Below are 15,353 nucleotides of genomic sequence, written 5' to 3'. Positions count from 1 at the left end.
AAACAACAAAACATGTTAAGTAGATTTTAGCTTTCTTTAAACTCAGAATCCTTAGTAAATTAGGATTATGACACTCTTTTTTGTGGAGGGGCTAAATGAGATTATGTATATAAAGATGCTGGTTCAGCTTCTGGTATACACTAGGCAATCTGTACACAGAATAACTAATATCATCTTTGGCATAAGAAAAAGGATCAAGTGAATATTTGATTTGGGACTTTTCTGATATTAGCATAATACATGTAGAGCAAACAAATAACTCTAAAGGCTAGTGTGATGAGTGGCTTAAAACAAGATGTTTTCCTCCCTCATATTACGTGTAAGTAGTAGGTGGGCTGGATTCTCTGCTCCACATCATGATCACCTTCACTCTGAGATCCTGGCCAGTGGAACTTGACAGTTGCTATGGTAGAAAGAAGGTCTATATCAGCAACCAAATGCTTGGCCTGAGAGTGACATACATCACTTCTGCTCACAACTTATTGGCTAAAGTGGTCATGTGTTCCCTCCCAACTGCAGGTCCAGGAAGAACTATATTAGCGTGTGTTGGTGGAGAGCTGTGATAGTCAATGAGCAGCACCAGTAAGTACTGGATAATAGTCATTATTTATTGAGCAACAACTACTTACCTGTGGTGTAAGGCCTCAAATTAAGGCTCAAGCGTAAGTGCTGCCCTGACATCTCGTAAAATCAGGAGGGTCTAACTGCAAGTTCCCCTTCCTACTCTGCAGCTGCAGATAAGGTTCCCTACCAAACATCCTCTTATTAAAGGATCTAAATACAGTTCCTGATTATCCCTGAGTAGCAGGGCTTCAGTTCCCTGCCAGCCTGTGGGTTATTCAAACAAGACAATCACATCTTCCTACAGGAACTAGGGGGCACACCATCCTGTTGGTTCTACAAAGCCTGCATCCTGCAGCCCCTGCTTGTTCACTCTATTCCTGAGAGCAACCTCCTGGGGCTGTGTGTGATGTGCTGTGCCCTCCTCCTTGGGCTATGAGTTTATGTGACTAATGAACTGCTGTTGATCTCATCTGTCCAGTGTTGGGTATTGTGGGTTCAGCCATCCCTCATAGCCCTAGGGTGCAGTACCTCCCTCACCAATGGGGTGGACAGGAGGGGATTAAATAGTTCCACTCACTTTGCTATGTACTCGATGCATACAAACACAATCCTGTGAAGAAGTTTATTTTTTTCAAGCTGAGGCAACAGGCTTACAGAGATTGCCTCATTTGACCAGCCTCACCCAACCAGAGCTGAATGATACCAAAACTCATGCTTTAAAAGTATTATTCTTTGAGGAGCATTAACAATCATCTTCAATGTGCAGATGAAATTTATCTTCACAAGCTCATACACAAGCTCCAGGGAAGTCAGAGAAACTGTGGAAGATTTTTCTCCTGCTATTCTCTTGCACAAACCCTCTGCTGTAGATGGACTGTCTGTGTGGGACTGCCTGGATAGAATTGATACTACCACACCTTCACACCTATACTTAATCCCCCGCCCCCCCACTGCAGTGGTCAAATACTCAATCCCACCCTTTCCCACCCCCATTGTCAGAACCGTAACTGTCCTTCAAGGCACAACTCAGGTATTAGCCCCTCTTTCCTAGAGCAATGCCATCCACAGACATTTGTCCTTCTTGTGGACTCCTGTAACATTCATTGTCTTGTCCCTTTTGTAGCAGTTGTCACATATTGTCTAATTATTAAGATAAATTGCTTCCAAACATAGCTTTTCCTTGGCATTGCTAGGCACAATAATATTACCCTAGGCTATTTGTACACAATCTGCATGAGTTTCCTTCTTCCATTAAAGCTTTCATTCTGGATTCTCAGTTGTGGATTGAGGGACAAGCAATAGTTTATGGAAAACGCTCAGGACAAACAGTGTAGGCAGTAGACATATGACTCAAGAAATAGGGCATTACAAACAACATTTCTTTGCTAGATTCGTTGTCAATTTGGGAGTTTTAAAATCCCATTTCAAATAAAATTTTGCTACACAGTGTAGGTGGGAAGCTCAGAGTATTGATATAGGGAACTAGTTTAGGTTAAGCAAAGATCTCCTCAGACCCATTTGGGGGAGAAAACCAGGCTCAATGGCAAACAACTTTGAGTAATATATTGAGGTTTCCATGTCCCAGGTACTGTCACCCTTAGCTCTGCCCAGTTTGAGGGGGCCTCACAACTGGTTCCTCTTTCTCAGTGTCATTCAGGAGAGCAGGGGCCTAAGGGACTGAAGTATACATTGGCAATCCCTTTGCACATCCATTTTTCCTTTTTATGCTGGAGTCTACCTGTAATAGAGACTCTAACTTGCTCACCCCATATCTGGACTCTCTTTCTTCTTTAATAATACAATCCTTATTTTTACGTGGGCACTTGCCACTGGGACAGTTTTATTTTCTAGACTTCTCTGCATTTAGGTGAGGCCATGTAACTAAACTTTCGGTCAATGAAATATAAGCAGAAATCTTGGGTGACACCCCAGAAAGGGAACTTAAAGAAGCGGATTCAGCTGAAAGCAATACTACTTTTTATACTTTCTTTCTTCCTCTTTCTGTCTGCGAATACAGATATGAGGACTGGAGCTTTAGCAGCTATTTTGGATAGACACCACATCTCAGGATGGTAGAGTAGGAAGTCTAAAGGAGTCTTGAGTCCCATGACTGAACTACAAAGCTATCATACAAACCGAATTTCTTGCCTTTGAATTTCTCAAGTGTGAGAGAAATAAACTAAGTCACTTAAAAAATGTTTTTTATTAGAGAAGTTGTGGGTTTACAGAGCAATCATGCATAAGATACAAGATTCCCATACACCACCCCACCACCCCCACCTTGTGTTGGTATGGAACATTTGTTACAATTGATGAGGACGCTTTTTTATAATTGTACTTTTTTTTTTTTAACAATAGTAGCCATCATATATTGACAGATTCTATGTTCTAGGCACTGTGTGAAGCAATTTACATGGATTACCTAATTTTAAACACCCAATACACAGGCCTGTGGAATATGTCTTATTATTATTATTATTAGAAAAATTGTAGGTTTACAGAAAATAATGAAAAAGTAGTGTTTCCATTTACCCCCATTATTGGCACTTTGCATTAGTGTGGTACCTTTGTTACAATTGATGAAAGACTATTAAAATAGCACTATTAACTGTAGTTCATAGTTTAAGTCAGGTGTATTTTTTCCTCTGAACCACCCTATTATTAGCACCTTGTATTAGTGTTGTATATTTTTTATAATTCATGAAAGAACATTCTTATACTTGTACTATTTATACCAGTCCATCATCCACAGGAGTGTTCACTATGTTACACAATCCCATGTTTTATCTTCTTTTATTCTAGTAACATACATGACCCAAAATTCCCCTTCTATTAAATTCACATACATAATTTAACACTGTTAATTACACTCACAATAATGTGCTACCATCACCACCATACATTTCCAAGCCCTTACAATGAACCTAAAACAAAATTCTGTACAAATTAAGCATCAACACCCCTTTCTCTATTCCCTGTCTGGACCTCCATTTTAGATTCTAATTCTATTATAATTAATTCATATCACTAAGATAATACAATCTTTGTCCTTTTGTGTCTGCCTTTTTTCATGCAGCAGAATATCTTCAAAGCATCCATGTTGTCGCATGCATCAGGACTTCATTTCTTTTTACAGCTGAATAGTATTCCATTGTATATATATATGCCACATTTTGTTTACACATTCATCAATTGACAGACACTTGGGTTGCTTCCATTTTCTGGCAATTGTGAATAATGCTGCTATGAATATTGGTGTGTAAATATCTGTCTGAGTCCTTGCTTTCAATTCTTGTGGGTATATACCTAGTAGTGGGATTGCAGGGTCACATGGTAATTCCATATTTAGCTTCCTGAGGAATTTCCCAAATTGTCTCACGCAGTGACTGCACCATTTTATATTCCCATCAGTAATGAATGAGTGTTCCTATTTCTTCACATTCTCTCCAACACTTTTAATTTTCTTTTTTTAAATCATAACCATTCTAGTAGATGTGAAATAATATCTCACTGTGATTTTGATTTGCATTTCCCTAATAGCTAGTGATGTTGAGCATCTTTTCATGTGCTTTTTATCCATTTGCATATCCTCTTTAGAGAAATGTCTATTCAAGTCTTTTGTCCATTTTTAAATTGTGTTCTTTGTGTTTTTATGGTTGAGTTATAGAATTTCTTTATGTATTCTGGATATTAAACTCTTATCTGATATGTGGTTTCCAAATATTTTCTCCCATTAAGTAGGTTGTTGGTTCGCTTTGGTGACAAAGTCCTATGAGGCACAAAAGTTTTTAATTTTCGGACAGTCCCATTCATCTGTTTTTTTTTTTTTTTTTAATTTATTTTGTTGCTTGTACTTTGGGGATAAGTCTAAGAAACCATTGCCTAATACAAGATCCTGAAGATGCTTCTATATCTTTTCTTCTAGGAGTTTCATAGTCTTGGCTCTTATATTTAAGTCTTTGGTTCATTTTGAGTTAATTTTCATGTAGAAATGAGTTAGGGGTCCTCTCCTTCTTTTGCATTTGTATATCCCAGTTATCCCAGCATGATTCATTGAAGAGACTATTCTTTCCTAATTGAGTGGACTTGAGAGCCTAATCAAAAATCAAGAGGTGTAAGGATCTATTTCTGAACTCTCAGGTCAATTTCATTGGTCGATATACCTATTTTTGTGCCCCTACCATACTGTTTTGACTGCTGTCACTGTGTAATATGCTTTAACGTCAGGAAGTGTGAGTCCTCCAACTTCTTCTTTTTCAAGATTATTTTTTGGCTATTCAGGGCCCTTTATGCTTCCAAACAAATTTGATAATTGTCTTTTCCATTTCTGCAAAGTAGGCTTTTAGAATTTTGATTGCAATTGCATTGAATCTGTCAATCATTTTGGGTAAAATTGACACCTTAATGATATTTAGACTTTCAGTCCATGAGCATAGAACATCCTTCTATTTATTTAGATCTTCTTTGATTTCTTTTATCAATGCTTTGTACTTTTCTGTGTACAAATTCAATTTATCCCTAGATATTTGATTCTTTTAGTTGCTATTGTATGTGAATGTTTTTCTTGATTTCCTCCTCAACTTGCTCATTACTAGTGTGTAGAAACACTACTGATTTTTGCATGCTGATTTTGTACAAAATTGTTTTTTTTAGCTCTAGTAGCTCTGTTGTAGATTTTCTAGAACTTTCTATATATAGAATCATGTCATCTGCAAAATAGTGAAAGCTTTACTTCTTTTCCAATTTTTGATGCCTTTTATTTCTTTCTATTGCCTAACTTCTCTGGATAGAACTTCCAGTGAAATGTTGAAGAGCAGTGGTGATAGTGGACGTCCTTGTCTTGTTTCAGATCTGATGGTCTTTCACCATCAGAGTATGATGTTAACAATGGATTTTTCATATAGGACTGTTATCATGTGGAAGTTTCCTTCTATTTCTGTTTTTAAATGTTTTTATCAAAAAAGGATGCTGAATTTTTTCAAATAGCTTTTCTGTCATCAATCAAGATGATCATGTTTTTTCCCTTTGTTTTGTAAATGTGATATGTTAGTTTAATTGATTTTGTTATGTTATATACCCTTGCATACCTAGCATAAAACCCACTTGATCATGGTGTACAATTCTTTTGACATACTGTTAGATTTCATTTGCAAGTGTTTTGTTCAGGATTTTTGCATCTATATTCATAAGAAATATTGGTCTATAATTTTCTTCTCTTGTAGTATCTTTTATCTGGCTTTAGTATGAGGGTGATTTTGGCCTCAAAGAATCATTTAGGGTGTGTTGCCTCCTCTTCCATTTTTTGGAAGGATTTGAGTGTTAATTCTTGGAATGATTGGTGGAATTGACCTGTGAAGCCATTTGGTCCTGGGCTTTTCTTTGTTGGGATGTTTTGATGACTGATTGGTTTGTTGAGGTCTTATGTTTCTTTTACAGTCAGTATAGGTTGTTTGTGTGTTTATAGGAATTTGTCCATTTCATATAAGTTTTCTAATTTATTGGCATACAGTTGTTCATAATATCCTCTATGATCCTCTTTATTTCTGTGGGGTCAATAGTAATGTCCCCCCTTTAATTTCTGATTTTATTCATTTGCATTTTTTCACTTTATCATTTGTTCAGTCTAGCTAAAGGTTTGCCAATTTTATTGATCTTTTCAAAGAACCAACTTTTGGTTTTGTTGATTCTCTGTATTGTTTTTATATTCTTGATTTCATTTGTTTCTACTTTAATCTTTGTTATTTCTTTACTTCTTCTTGCTTTGTGGGTATTTGCTGTTCTTTTTCTAGTTGCTCTAGGTATGCAGTTAGAGTTTTGATTTTATCTTTTTCTTCTTTATTTAATGTAAGAATGTCAGGCTATACATTTCCCACTCAGCACTGCCATCATGCATCCCATAAGTTTGGATATGTTGTGTTCTCGTTTTCACTTGTCTCAAGATATTTACTTATTCCCCTTGTAAGTTCTTCCTTTACTCACTGGTTGTTTAAGAGAGTATTATTTAACTTCCATATGTTTTGTGGATTTTCCATTTCTCTGCTTATTACTGATTTCCAGCTTCATTCCATTATGGTCAGAGAAGATGCCTTGTATAATTTCAATCTTTCTAAATTTATTGAGACTTATTTTGTGACCTAACGTGTTCTATCCTGGAGAATGATCCATATGCACTTGAGAAAAAAGTATATTCTGCTGTTCTGTATGTGTCTGTTAGGTCTAGTTCATTTATCATATTGTTCAAGTTCTCTGTTTCCTTATTGATCTTCTGTCCAGATATTCTATCTGTTGTTTTTAGGTGAATGGTCCTGGAATCAAACCTAGGTCTCCTGCATGAAAGGCAAGCATTCTACCACTGAACCACCCATGCACTTTTCTACCGATTGTTGAGAGTGGTGTATTGAATTCTCTAACTATTATTGTAGAGGTCTCTCTTTCTCCCTTCAGTTTTGCCAGTGTTTGTCTTATGTATTTTGGGTGAGCTTGGTTAGGTGCATAAATACTTGTGATTGTCATTTTTTCTTGGTGTATTGTCCCTTTTATTAATATATAGTGCCCTTTTTTGTCTCTTATAACAGCTTTGGATTCAAAGTCTATTTTGTCCAATATTAGTATAGCTACTCCAGTTCTTTTTTGGTTATTATTTGCATGAAATATCTTTTCTAACCTTTCATTTGGCACCTATTTGTACCTTTGGATCTAAGGTGAGTCTTGTAAAAAACAATTCGATCATGCTTTTTTTTTTTTTAGCTGCATGGCAAGGCACCAGGAATCAAACCTGGGTCTCTGGCATGGCAGGCAAGAATTCTGCCACTGAGCCACTGTCACACTGCCCAAACATTTTTCTTTGTGTTTTTTTGGCATGGGCAGCCACCTGGATCATGCTTTTTTAAAAATCCATTTTGCCAATCTGTGTCTTTTGATTGGGTAGTTAAATCAATTAATATTCAGCGCTATTACTGGAAAAGCAGTACTTAACTTCAGTTATTTTGTTCTTTATATGCCATATTTTTTTTGTCTTTCTTTTCCTGTATTTGCAACATCTTTTCCATATAGTTGATCTTTTGTGATGTTTTTCATTGATCCCTTTCTCATTTTTGTTTTGTATATTTTTAAAATACTTTCTTTGTGGTTACCTTGGGGTTTATATTACACAGCCTACATCTACAATCTACCAATTTGAAGATACCAGCTTAACTTGAATATCATACATGTTCTCTGCTCCCATATCCTTCTATTTTCCCTCTTTGTGTTGTTTTTGTTCCACTTTACTACTTTGTATTTTGAACATCCACCATCAGGAAATATGCTTATTCTTGTTCAAGTGTATACTGATTCTTACTGGAATTAAAGAGTCAAGTTATATATCAAGGATACAGTACTATTGGGTTTTAAAAAAATTTTTATTGATAAAACCAATCAACATACAATATGAACATTCTTTTTTATCACATAGTTGTATATTCATCATCATGATCATTTCTTAGAACATTTGCTTCAATTCAGAAAAAGAAATAAAAAGAAAACAGAAAAAAAATTCATACATACCATACCCCTCACCCCTCCCTTTCATTGATCACTAGCATTTCAATCTACTAAATCTATTTTAACATTGTTCCCTCTATTATTTATTTATTTTTAATCCATATGTTTTATTCATCTGTCCATAAGGTAGATAAAAGAAGCATCAGACACAAAGTTTTCACAATCACACAGTCACATTGTAAAAGCTATAACATTATACAATCATCTTGAAGATGATTCTTTCTTGAAGAAACATGGCTACTGGAACACAGCTCTGAATTTTCAGGCAGTTCCTTCAGGCCTCTCTGTTATGCCTTAACTAAAAAGGTTATATCTATTTAATGCATAAGAATAACCTCCAGGATAACCTCTTGACTCTGTTTGGAATCTCTCAGCCATTGACACTTTATTTTGTTTCATTTCTCTCTTCCCCCTTTTGGTCGAGAAGGTTTCCTTAATCCCTTCGTGATGAGTCCCAGCTCATTCTAGGATTTCTGTTCCACGTTGTCAGTAAGGTCCACACCCCTGGGGTACTATTGGGTTTTGCATTTACCCTTTTGGTTATCCTTGCTGATCTTTTCTTCACACTGTTCCGACCCACTCTCTACTGTCTTTTCCTTTCAGCCTGCAGAACTCCCTTTAGTAATTTTTGTAGGGTAGGCCATTTGCTGTAAGACACTATCAGTTTCTATTTATATGTGAATATTATTAGCTGTCTCTCAGTTTTGAAGGAGCATTTTGCTAGATAAGGAATTTTGGGCTGGAAGTTTTTCTCTTTCAGGACCTTAAATATATCACACCACTGTCCTCTTGCCTCCATGGTTTCTGATGAGAAACTGGCATTACTCTTATTGAGACTAATCACTTTTCTCTTACTGCTTTCAGAATTCTGTCTTTATCTTTGGCATTTGAAATTCTGAGTAGTATGTGTCTTAGAGTAGACTATTAGGATTTATTCTTTTTGGAGTATGTTGTGCTTCTTGGGCATGTATATTTATGCCTTCATAATATTGGGAAAAATTTTCAGCCATTATTTCCTCAAATATTCTTTTTGCCTCTTTCCCTTCTCTTTTCCTCTGGGACACCCATGACATATATGTTTATGTACTTTGTACTGTCATTAAAATCCCTGAGACACTGCTCAATTTTTTCTATTCTTTTCTCTATCTGTTCTTCTGACTGTACCATTTCCATTGTCCTGTCTTCTAGTTTGCTCATATTTTCTTCTGTCTGTTCAAATCTGCTATTGTATGCATCTAGTGGGTTTTAAATCTCTGCTATTGTGCCTTTCATTCCCATAAATTTCTGCTATGTTTCTTTTATACTTTCAGATTCTTCTTTATGCATACACATTGTCTTCTTAATATCCTTTAGCTCTTTATCAGTATTTTCCTTCATCTCCTTGAATTGATTTGGAAGATTTATCTGAACACCTTTGATTAGTTGTTCCAATTTCTGAGTCTCCTCCGAAGTTTTAATTGACTGAGCCATATCTTCCTGTTTCTTAGTATGGTTTTTAAGTTTTTGCTGATGTCTAGGGATCTGATTATCATGATGTGTTACTGCTGAAGATCTGTTTCTCTCTCTTGTCTAGGGTTTTATTGTTGATTGGCTTTGTGTTAAGGCTCTTCTTTGATATTTGTTCCAACTTATTCTAGACCTTTAGAATAGCACATGTTTAACTGTTCAATTTTCTCAGCTCTTCTTGATCTGATTCTTGCTCTGGTTATGCAGTACAGTTTTTAAGTTTGCATCTTTGGTGCAATTTTTTCACATCCAGGGGAAAGCTTCCCTTCCTGTATTACTTCTCCAGGAATCTTTATCAGTTATGTTTGTTTTTGTGCAGAATTTTCTCCCTAGCTCCTATGATTTGCTTAAATTTTCTCCCTCACTCTGTTCCCTATTTTCCTTATACTTTTCAGTTCTGGAACATGTCCTATATTATAGCAGTTCAGTTTTACTGCTTCCCCCCTTTTTTTTTCTGTGAGGCTCTTATGACTGTAGTTTCTTCCCTGTTAGGGTATCCCACCCTAGGGAGCCAGGTGGGGTCAATCCAGAAATGTGGGTCAGTCCAGAAAAATCTGCTTTGGGTTTAGGTGGTTCAGCCAACAGAAACTTGGTTGAGTAAGGGCACAGTAGTCCTTCTATGCAGCACTCCTCAGCAGCTTGCATTCCACCCTGGGTCTATGTGGACATGAGTCCTTGTGCTTGGATATGCATAGGATTCTAACTTAATGTTAAAAGTGGCTCTATAGTCTCTGTCTGCAGTGGGAGAGACCTGGGTGTCTGCTTCTGAATGACTCCCAAGCTGCATGGGACCAAGTTAGGTGGAGGGAAATGGGAAAAGCCAGGCAGGTCTGGAATGGAAATTTCCTATCCGATATTTTCCTTTTACTTCAATTCAGCAATTCAGTCCATTTCCAGTCTCTACTGTCCCCTAGACTTCTAAGCAAATGGGATTTGTTTTTTTATTCACTAAAAGCCTCTGGCAAGGCTTTTTTGGGGGATGCCTTACATTGCCATGTTGATGATGTCACTTCTCCTATGTAACTTTTATTTGGGTTTTTCTGACATATGCAGTTGACCTTATCCTATTGTTACAGCCCTTTCTTGAATTCTTAGTCTGGGGCTCCCAGGCTGGAACTCATGACATAAACCTAAGCTGATTAGCTGATGCATTCCTCTGGTCATAAGTATTAATATAGAATGTATGACAAACCAAGACAAATCCTGGATTCAACCTTGGGAAGCTGTGAGGCTGGAGCTCCTGGTATTCATCTGGAAGAAACAGATCATCTTAAGGCCAACACCCAGGGAGGGAACCTGGGTGATGGAGAGAAGGAATGATGTTCTGGAGACCTTTCTTAAAACCTGGTTCAAGGTTTGTCTGGAATTAGACCCACCTCTAGATTTTTTACATAAGTGAGGCAATGTATTCCTGTTTTGCTTAGGTCACTTGTAACTTAAGTCACTTGTAACCAAAAGAGTCTGAATTGATATGGGTACTTAGTTGGTCTAATTCTAAGCTTGCCCCTGAATTGGCCATGGAAACTCTAGATGCTTTAAAAAACATATCCAAAAACGTATAATGTTTCAAACAAAGTAGATAGTTGTTTCTCTTTCCTTCATGTGATCAGTGGGCATTTTTCCTCCATGTGGTGATTCAGGGACTCAGGCTCTTTCCAGCTGGTTGTTCCATCATTCCGTAGGGGCCCATCATTGCATTGACTGAAAGAAGGGAAAAGAGGACATGGTGAAGGTACAGACACTGCTAAAAAGCTCAAAATCCTCTCAAAGAAGCACTTCTGCTCATATTACATTGGTAAGAAAGATAAAAAGGCCACTTGTAACTTTTAAGGAGACTGGGAAATGTAGTCTGACTTTGAGCCCCAAAGGAAGAGGAGAAGAAGGATTCTGGGGAATTGCTATCCATTCCGCTGTACCTTCTTCTGATTCTTGCTATTTCCTGCAGTCAGCATAGTTGTCATAACACACAAATTGGCTCATGTCATTCTCCTGCGTCAGACTCTTCAGCAGCTTCCTAGTCACTCCGGTTCTTTGCCAGGAGTATAAGGCCATGTGATATGGCTCCTGTCATGTCTCCACACCCATCCTCATCCTAGTCATGCCTTTGCTCTGTTCCTTTTGCCCCAGTCACACTGGTCTTCGGTCAGTTCCTATTGCTTGCTTGCTCCTATTCCTGCCTCAAGACTTTCTCCTGCTGGACCTTCTCCAGTTCTTCACAAAGCTGGCTTTTTCTCATCGTCCAGGAATACTGCTGAATGTCACTTCCTCAGAGAGGCAGTCCTTGACCACCCTGTCTAACAAAGGCCTTGCCTATTATTCTTTATCATAGGATTAAAATAGGTAGCTATTTTTACTTGCTTTCTGTATTTTGTCTGTCTCCCACTCTGAAAGTAAGCTCCAGGAGGAGAAGGCTGTGTCTCTCTTTTCTTCCATTGTATCTTCAGCATCTCTACCTTGCAGCATCTGGCACACAGTAAATTGTTATAGAGTTTTACTGAATGAATGAGAAAATGGATGAATGGAGTGCATTTCATGACAGGCTGTGAAAACTGGAAAGTTAAAATGTACCTTCCATATTTGATGTTGCATAACATTAAAGAAATTTGACAGGGCTTGCTGTAAAATGTCCATCTGAAGGAAGGGAAGCCCATCAGAGTCCCTATAAACCTCAGAGTATATTGCACATTAAAAAAGGTTTTGCTTTTTCTTCATTTCTTGTGCTGTGTGTTCCAGTGTAATGAAGCACAGGGTATCCTGAAGCTGGAACTCAAGCACATGTTACAGGAAGCACCGTATTATAGGATAACAGAGCTCTACTCTGTTCACCCAGAAATCCCTGTTTTGAGTAGGGGCAGAGTTTCCTTGCTTGAGTCCTACCCAAGGAGCTCACATCTCAAGGGTGATTTGTCTCCAGTCTCATTCTTTCCCCTGTGAGATGTTCCCATGTGCAAATATGCTACAAGGCTGGAGACAAAGACCGTTTGCTTCCTGGTTACTAGACTTTAAGACCCTAAGGAAAGTTATAGCCTGTTTTTGAAACCAGGTTTTTGAATGTAAATTCCCCAGAAAAGGAGCAATGGGAGAATTCCTGTTCTAGTTTGCTAGCTGGCAGAATGTGATATACCAGAAACGAAAGGCTTTTAAAAAGGGGAATTTAACAAGTTGCAAGTTAATAGTTTTAGGCTGTGGAAATGTCCCAATTAAGGCAAGTCTATAGATATGTCCAATCTAAGGCATCCAGGGAAAGATACCTCGGTTCAAGAAGGCCAATGAAGTTCAGGGTTTCTCTCTTAAGTGGAAAGGCACATGGCGAATACGGTCAGGGTTTCTCTCTCGGCTGGAAGGGCACATGGCAAACATGGCATCATCTGCTAGCTTCCTCTCCAGCTCCCGAGGAGGCATTTTTCTTCTTCATCTCCAAAAGTTGCTGGTGGACTCTCTGCTTCGGGATTCTGCGGCATTCTGCTCTCACAGAATCTCATGGCTTTCTCTCTTGTTGTTCTCTAGCTTTTTCCAAAGTTTTTCTTCTTTTAAAGGATTCAGATAAAGCCAATCAAGACCCACCTGGAATAGGTGGAGACATGTCTTTACCTAATCAGATTTAATACCCACACTGATTCAGTCACATCTCCATGGAGATAAACTAATTTAAGTTTCCAACATACAGTACTGAATTTGGATTAGAAGAAGTGACTACCTTTATAAAATGGGATTAGGATTAAAACATGACTTTTCTAGGGTACATAAATCATTTCAAATCAGCATAACTCCCTTGTGCTTTTGGAGTGCTTTGTAGTTGACTGAGCTCTCTCACAGGTGTTGAGGTATTCACAGCAGCCCAGGGTGAGAGGGGAGGCAATATCAGGAAAGACAAGTGTTTTCCCCAAGGTGACTCAAAGAGTAAGGACCAGAGCTGGCATTAAGAGGACAGGCATTGGAGCCTTCAAACTGCACCCCCACTTTCTCTTCCCTTTCCCCACTGCCCTCACATAGCCAGTTCTAATAAATATTTTTAAATACAGATAAGGAGTGAAAATTAAGCCTCTTAAAGTTTACTGTGTTTCCCCAGACATGGTCATCTGGTTCCTTAGGATGTAATCCAATTTGTGATCTGCTTTTCAAAAAAAGATTATTCTATTTAAGTGTCAAATTTACAAAAGAATTAAATTAGGAATTGATTTTAAAGAATCACCACAAGGTTTCTTTAAACAGAGAGGAATCTTTGAGGCATTGAAATGATTTGATTTACAAACACTTAATTTGCACACACTCTTTCAGGAAGATATAATGTGTAGAGGAAGGTATAATTTGTGTGGGCATAACATGTGTGCTGCTTCTAAACCTTGAGCATGTTCTATTATTAGATCTATTGTACTCTATATGTTGTGATCATTTGTTTGTATTTCTGTTATCATTATAGTAAGGATCTTAGTTGTGCTGTGTCTCCAATATCCAGCAGGGTTGTTGACAGCTGGGTTCATTCACGGCTTATTTTCTTTCCATCCTTGGTACCTTTGGCTTAAGGCCTGGCATTCGGGGGCACTCAGAAAATGTTTGTTCATTTGAAATAGCTAACTATAATTTTCCTTCTTTGGAAGTAGCGTGGATTTTTGCACTTGTAAAAACCCTTTCATGTGTATAGCCCTATTAATGTTCCTGACCGTATGCCATCTGTAGGAACTCTGGCTTCTCCACTGATGGCTTCATTTCTGAATGTCTATCATGTGCCTGACACCGATCTACCAGCTGGGGTTGCCTATTGGGGGGTGGTATGGGGGCAAGGCAGAGAAATGAGAAATAAACAGTATCATGGTAAACACCTTCTGGACCACTCCCCAGGAACCCCCACCCCAGCCCGGGCCCTCCGGAAGGCTTCTCTTAGGGAAGGGATGTTTAAGCCCTGATGTTTAAGCCCTGATGGGCAGGACAGAGAGAAGTTAGTCTGGCAGTGGGGATGGGAAAGAGATTTTATGTGCAAAGAACTGACAGGAATGTGGTGTGGGCCCAAGCATAGAGAGGGAGGCACAGAGAGGGGAGAGACAGGCAGCAGAGATGGCCAAGGCAGTTAGGAGAGGCTGCATGGAGGAGTCTGAAGTGAATTCCGAGGGAAAGGGAATGAAAGGTGCTCTGGCACAGGATGGAGGAGGAACCTGAGAGGCCAGCGCTTAGGACAATTTGATTGTTAATGTCGAAGGGGGATTTTTATCATCAAGAAGAACTATTTACAATGGCAGGTATTTAAATTAAAGTTGCAAATAAAAGCAATCACCTTCGTTAATGTGTATTAAATTCTCTTAAACAACTATTGCTAATTATACAAGCAGCCAGTTAAATTTACCTTAAACACATTATACTGCATTTATAAATTTATTTAATGTATTTGACTTTTTTCAAGCACTCCAAACACCTGATTTGGAAGACTTACAATCCTAACAGTCAACAGCTTCCTAAGCATGGAAGTATTTCTTACAAATATAATAAATCAAAATTTTAAACCTTGCAAATTTTATCTTTTTCAAATTTTAGTACTGCTTTTCAAACATTTAAAAAATCAGAAATCTAAAATAAATTACATAGATTCACCAATATCCCTTATTAACTAATACCTTTTAAATACTGAAAGTACACTGATTGTTTTATGATTACAAAACCCCTATTCTTCAAGTTAATAATATTGAATTATAGGCTGATTGTACTTATTTTTAAAACCTTCTCAGTTTTAAAGTCACTTACTCAAATAA

The sequence above is a fragment of the Tamandua tetradactyla genome, chromosome 15 (assembly GCF_023851605.1).
Source record: "Tamandua tetradactyla isolate mTamTet1 chromosome 15, mTamTet1.pri, whole genome shotgun sequence".
NCBI classification, from domain to species: Eukaryota; Metazoa; Chordata; class Mammalia; order Pilosa; family Myrmecophagidae; genus Tamandua; species Tamandua tetradactyla.
This window is presented reverse-complemented; position numbering follows the sequence as displayed.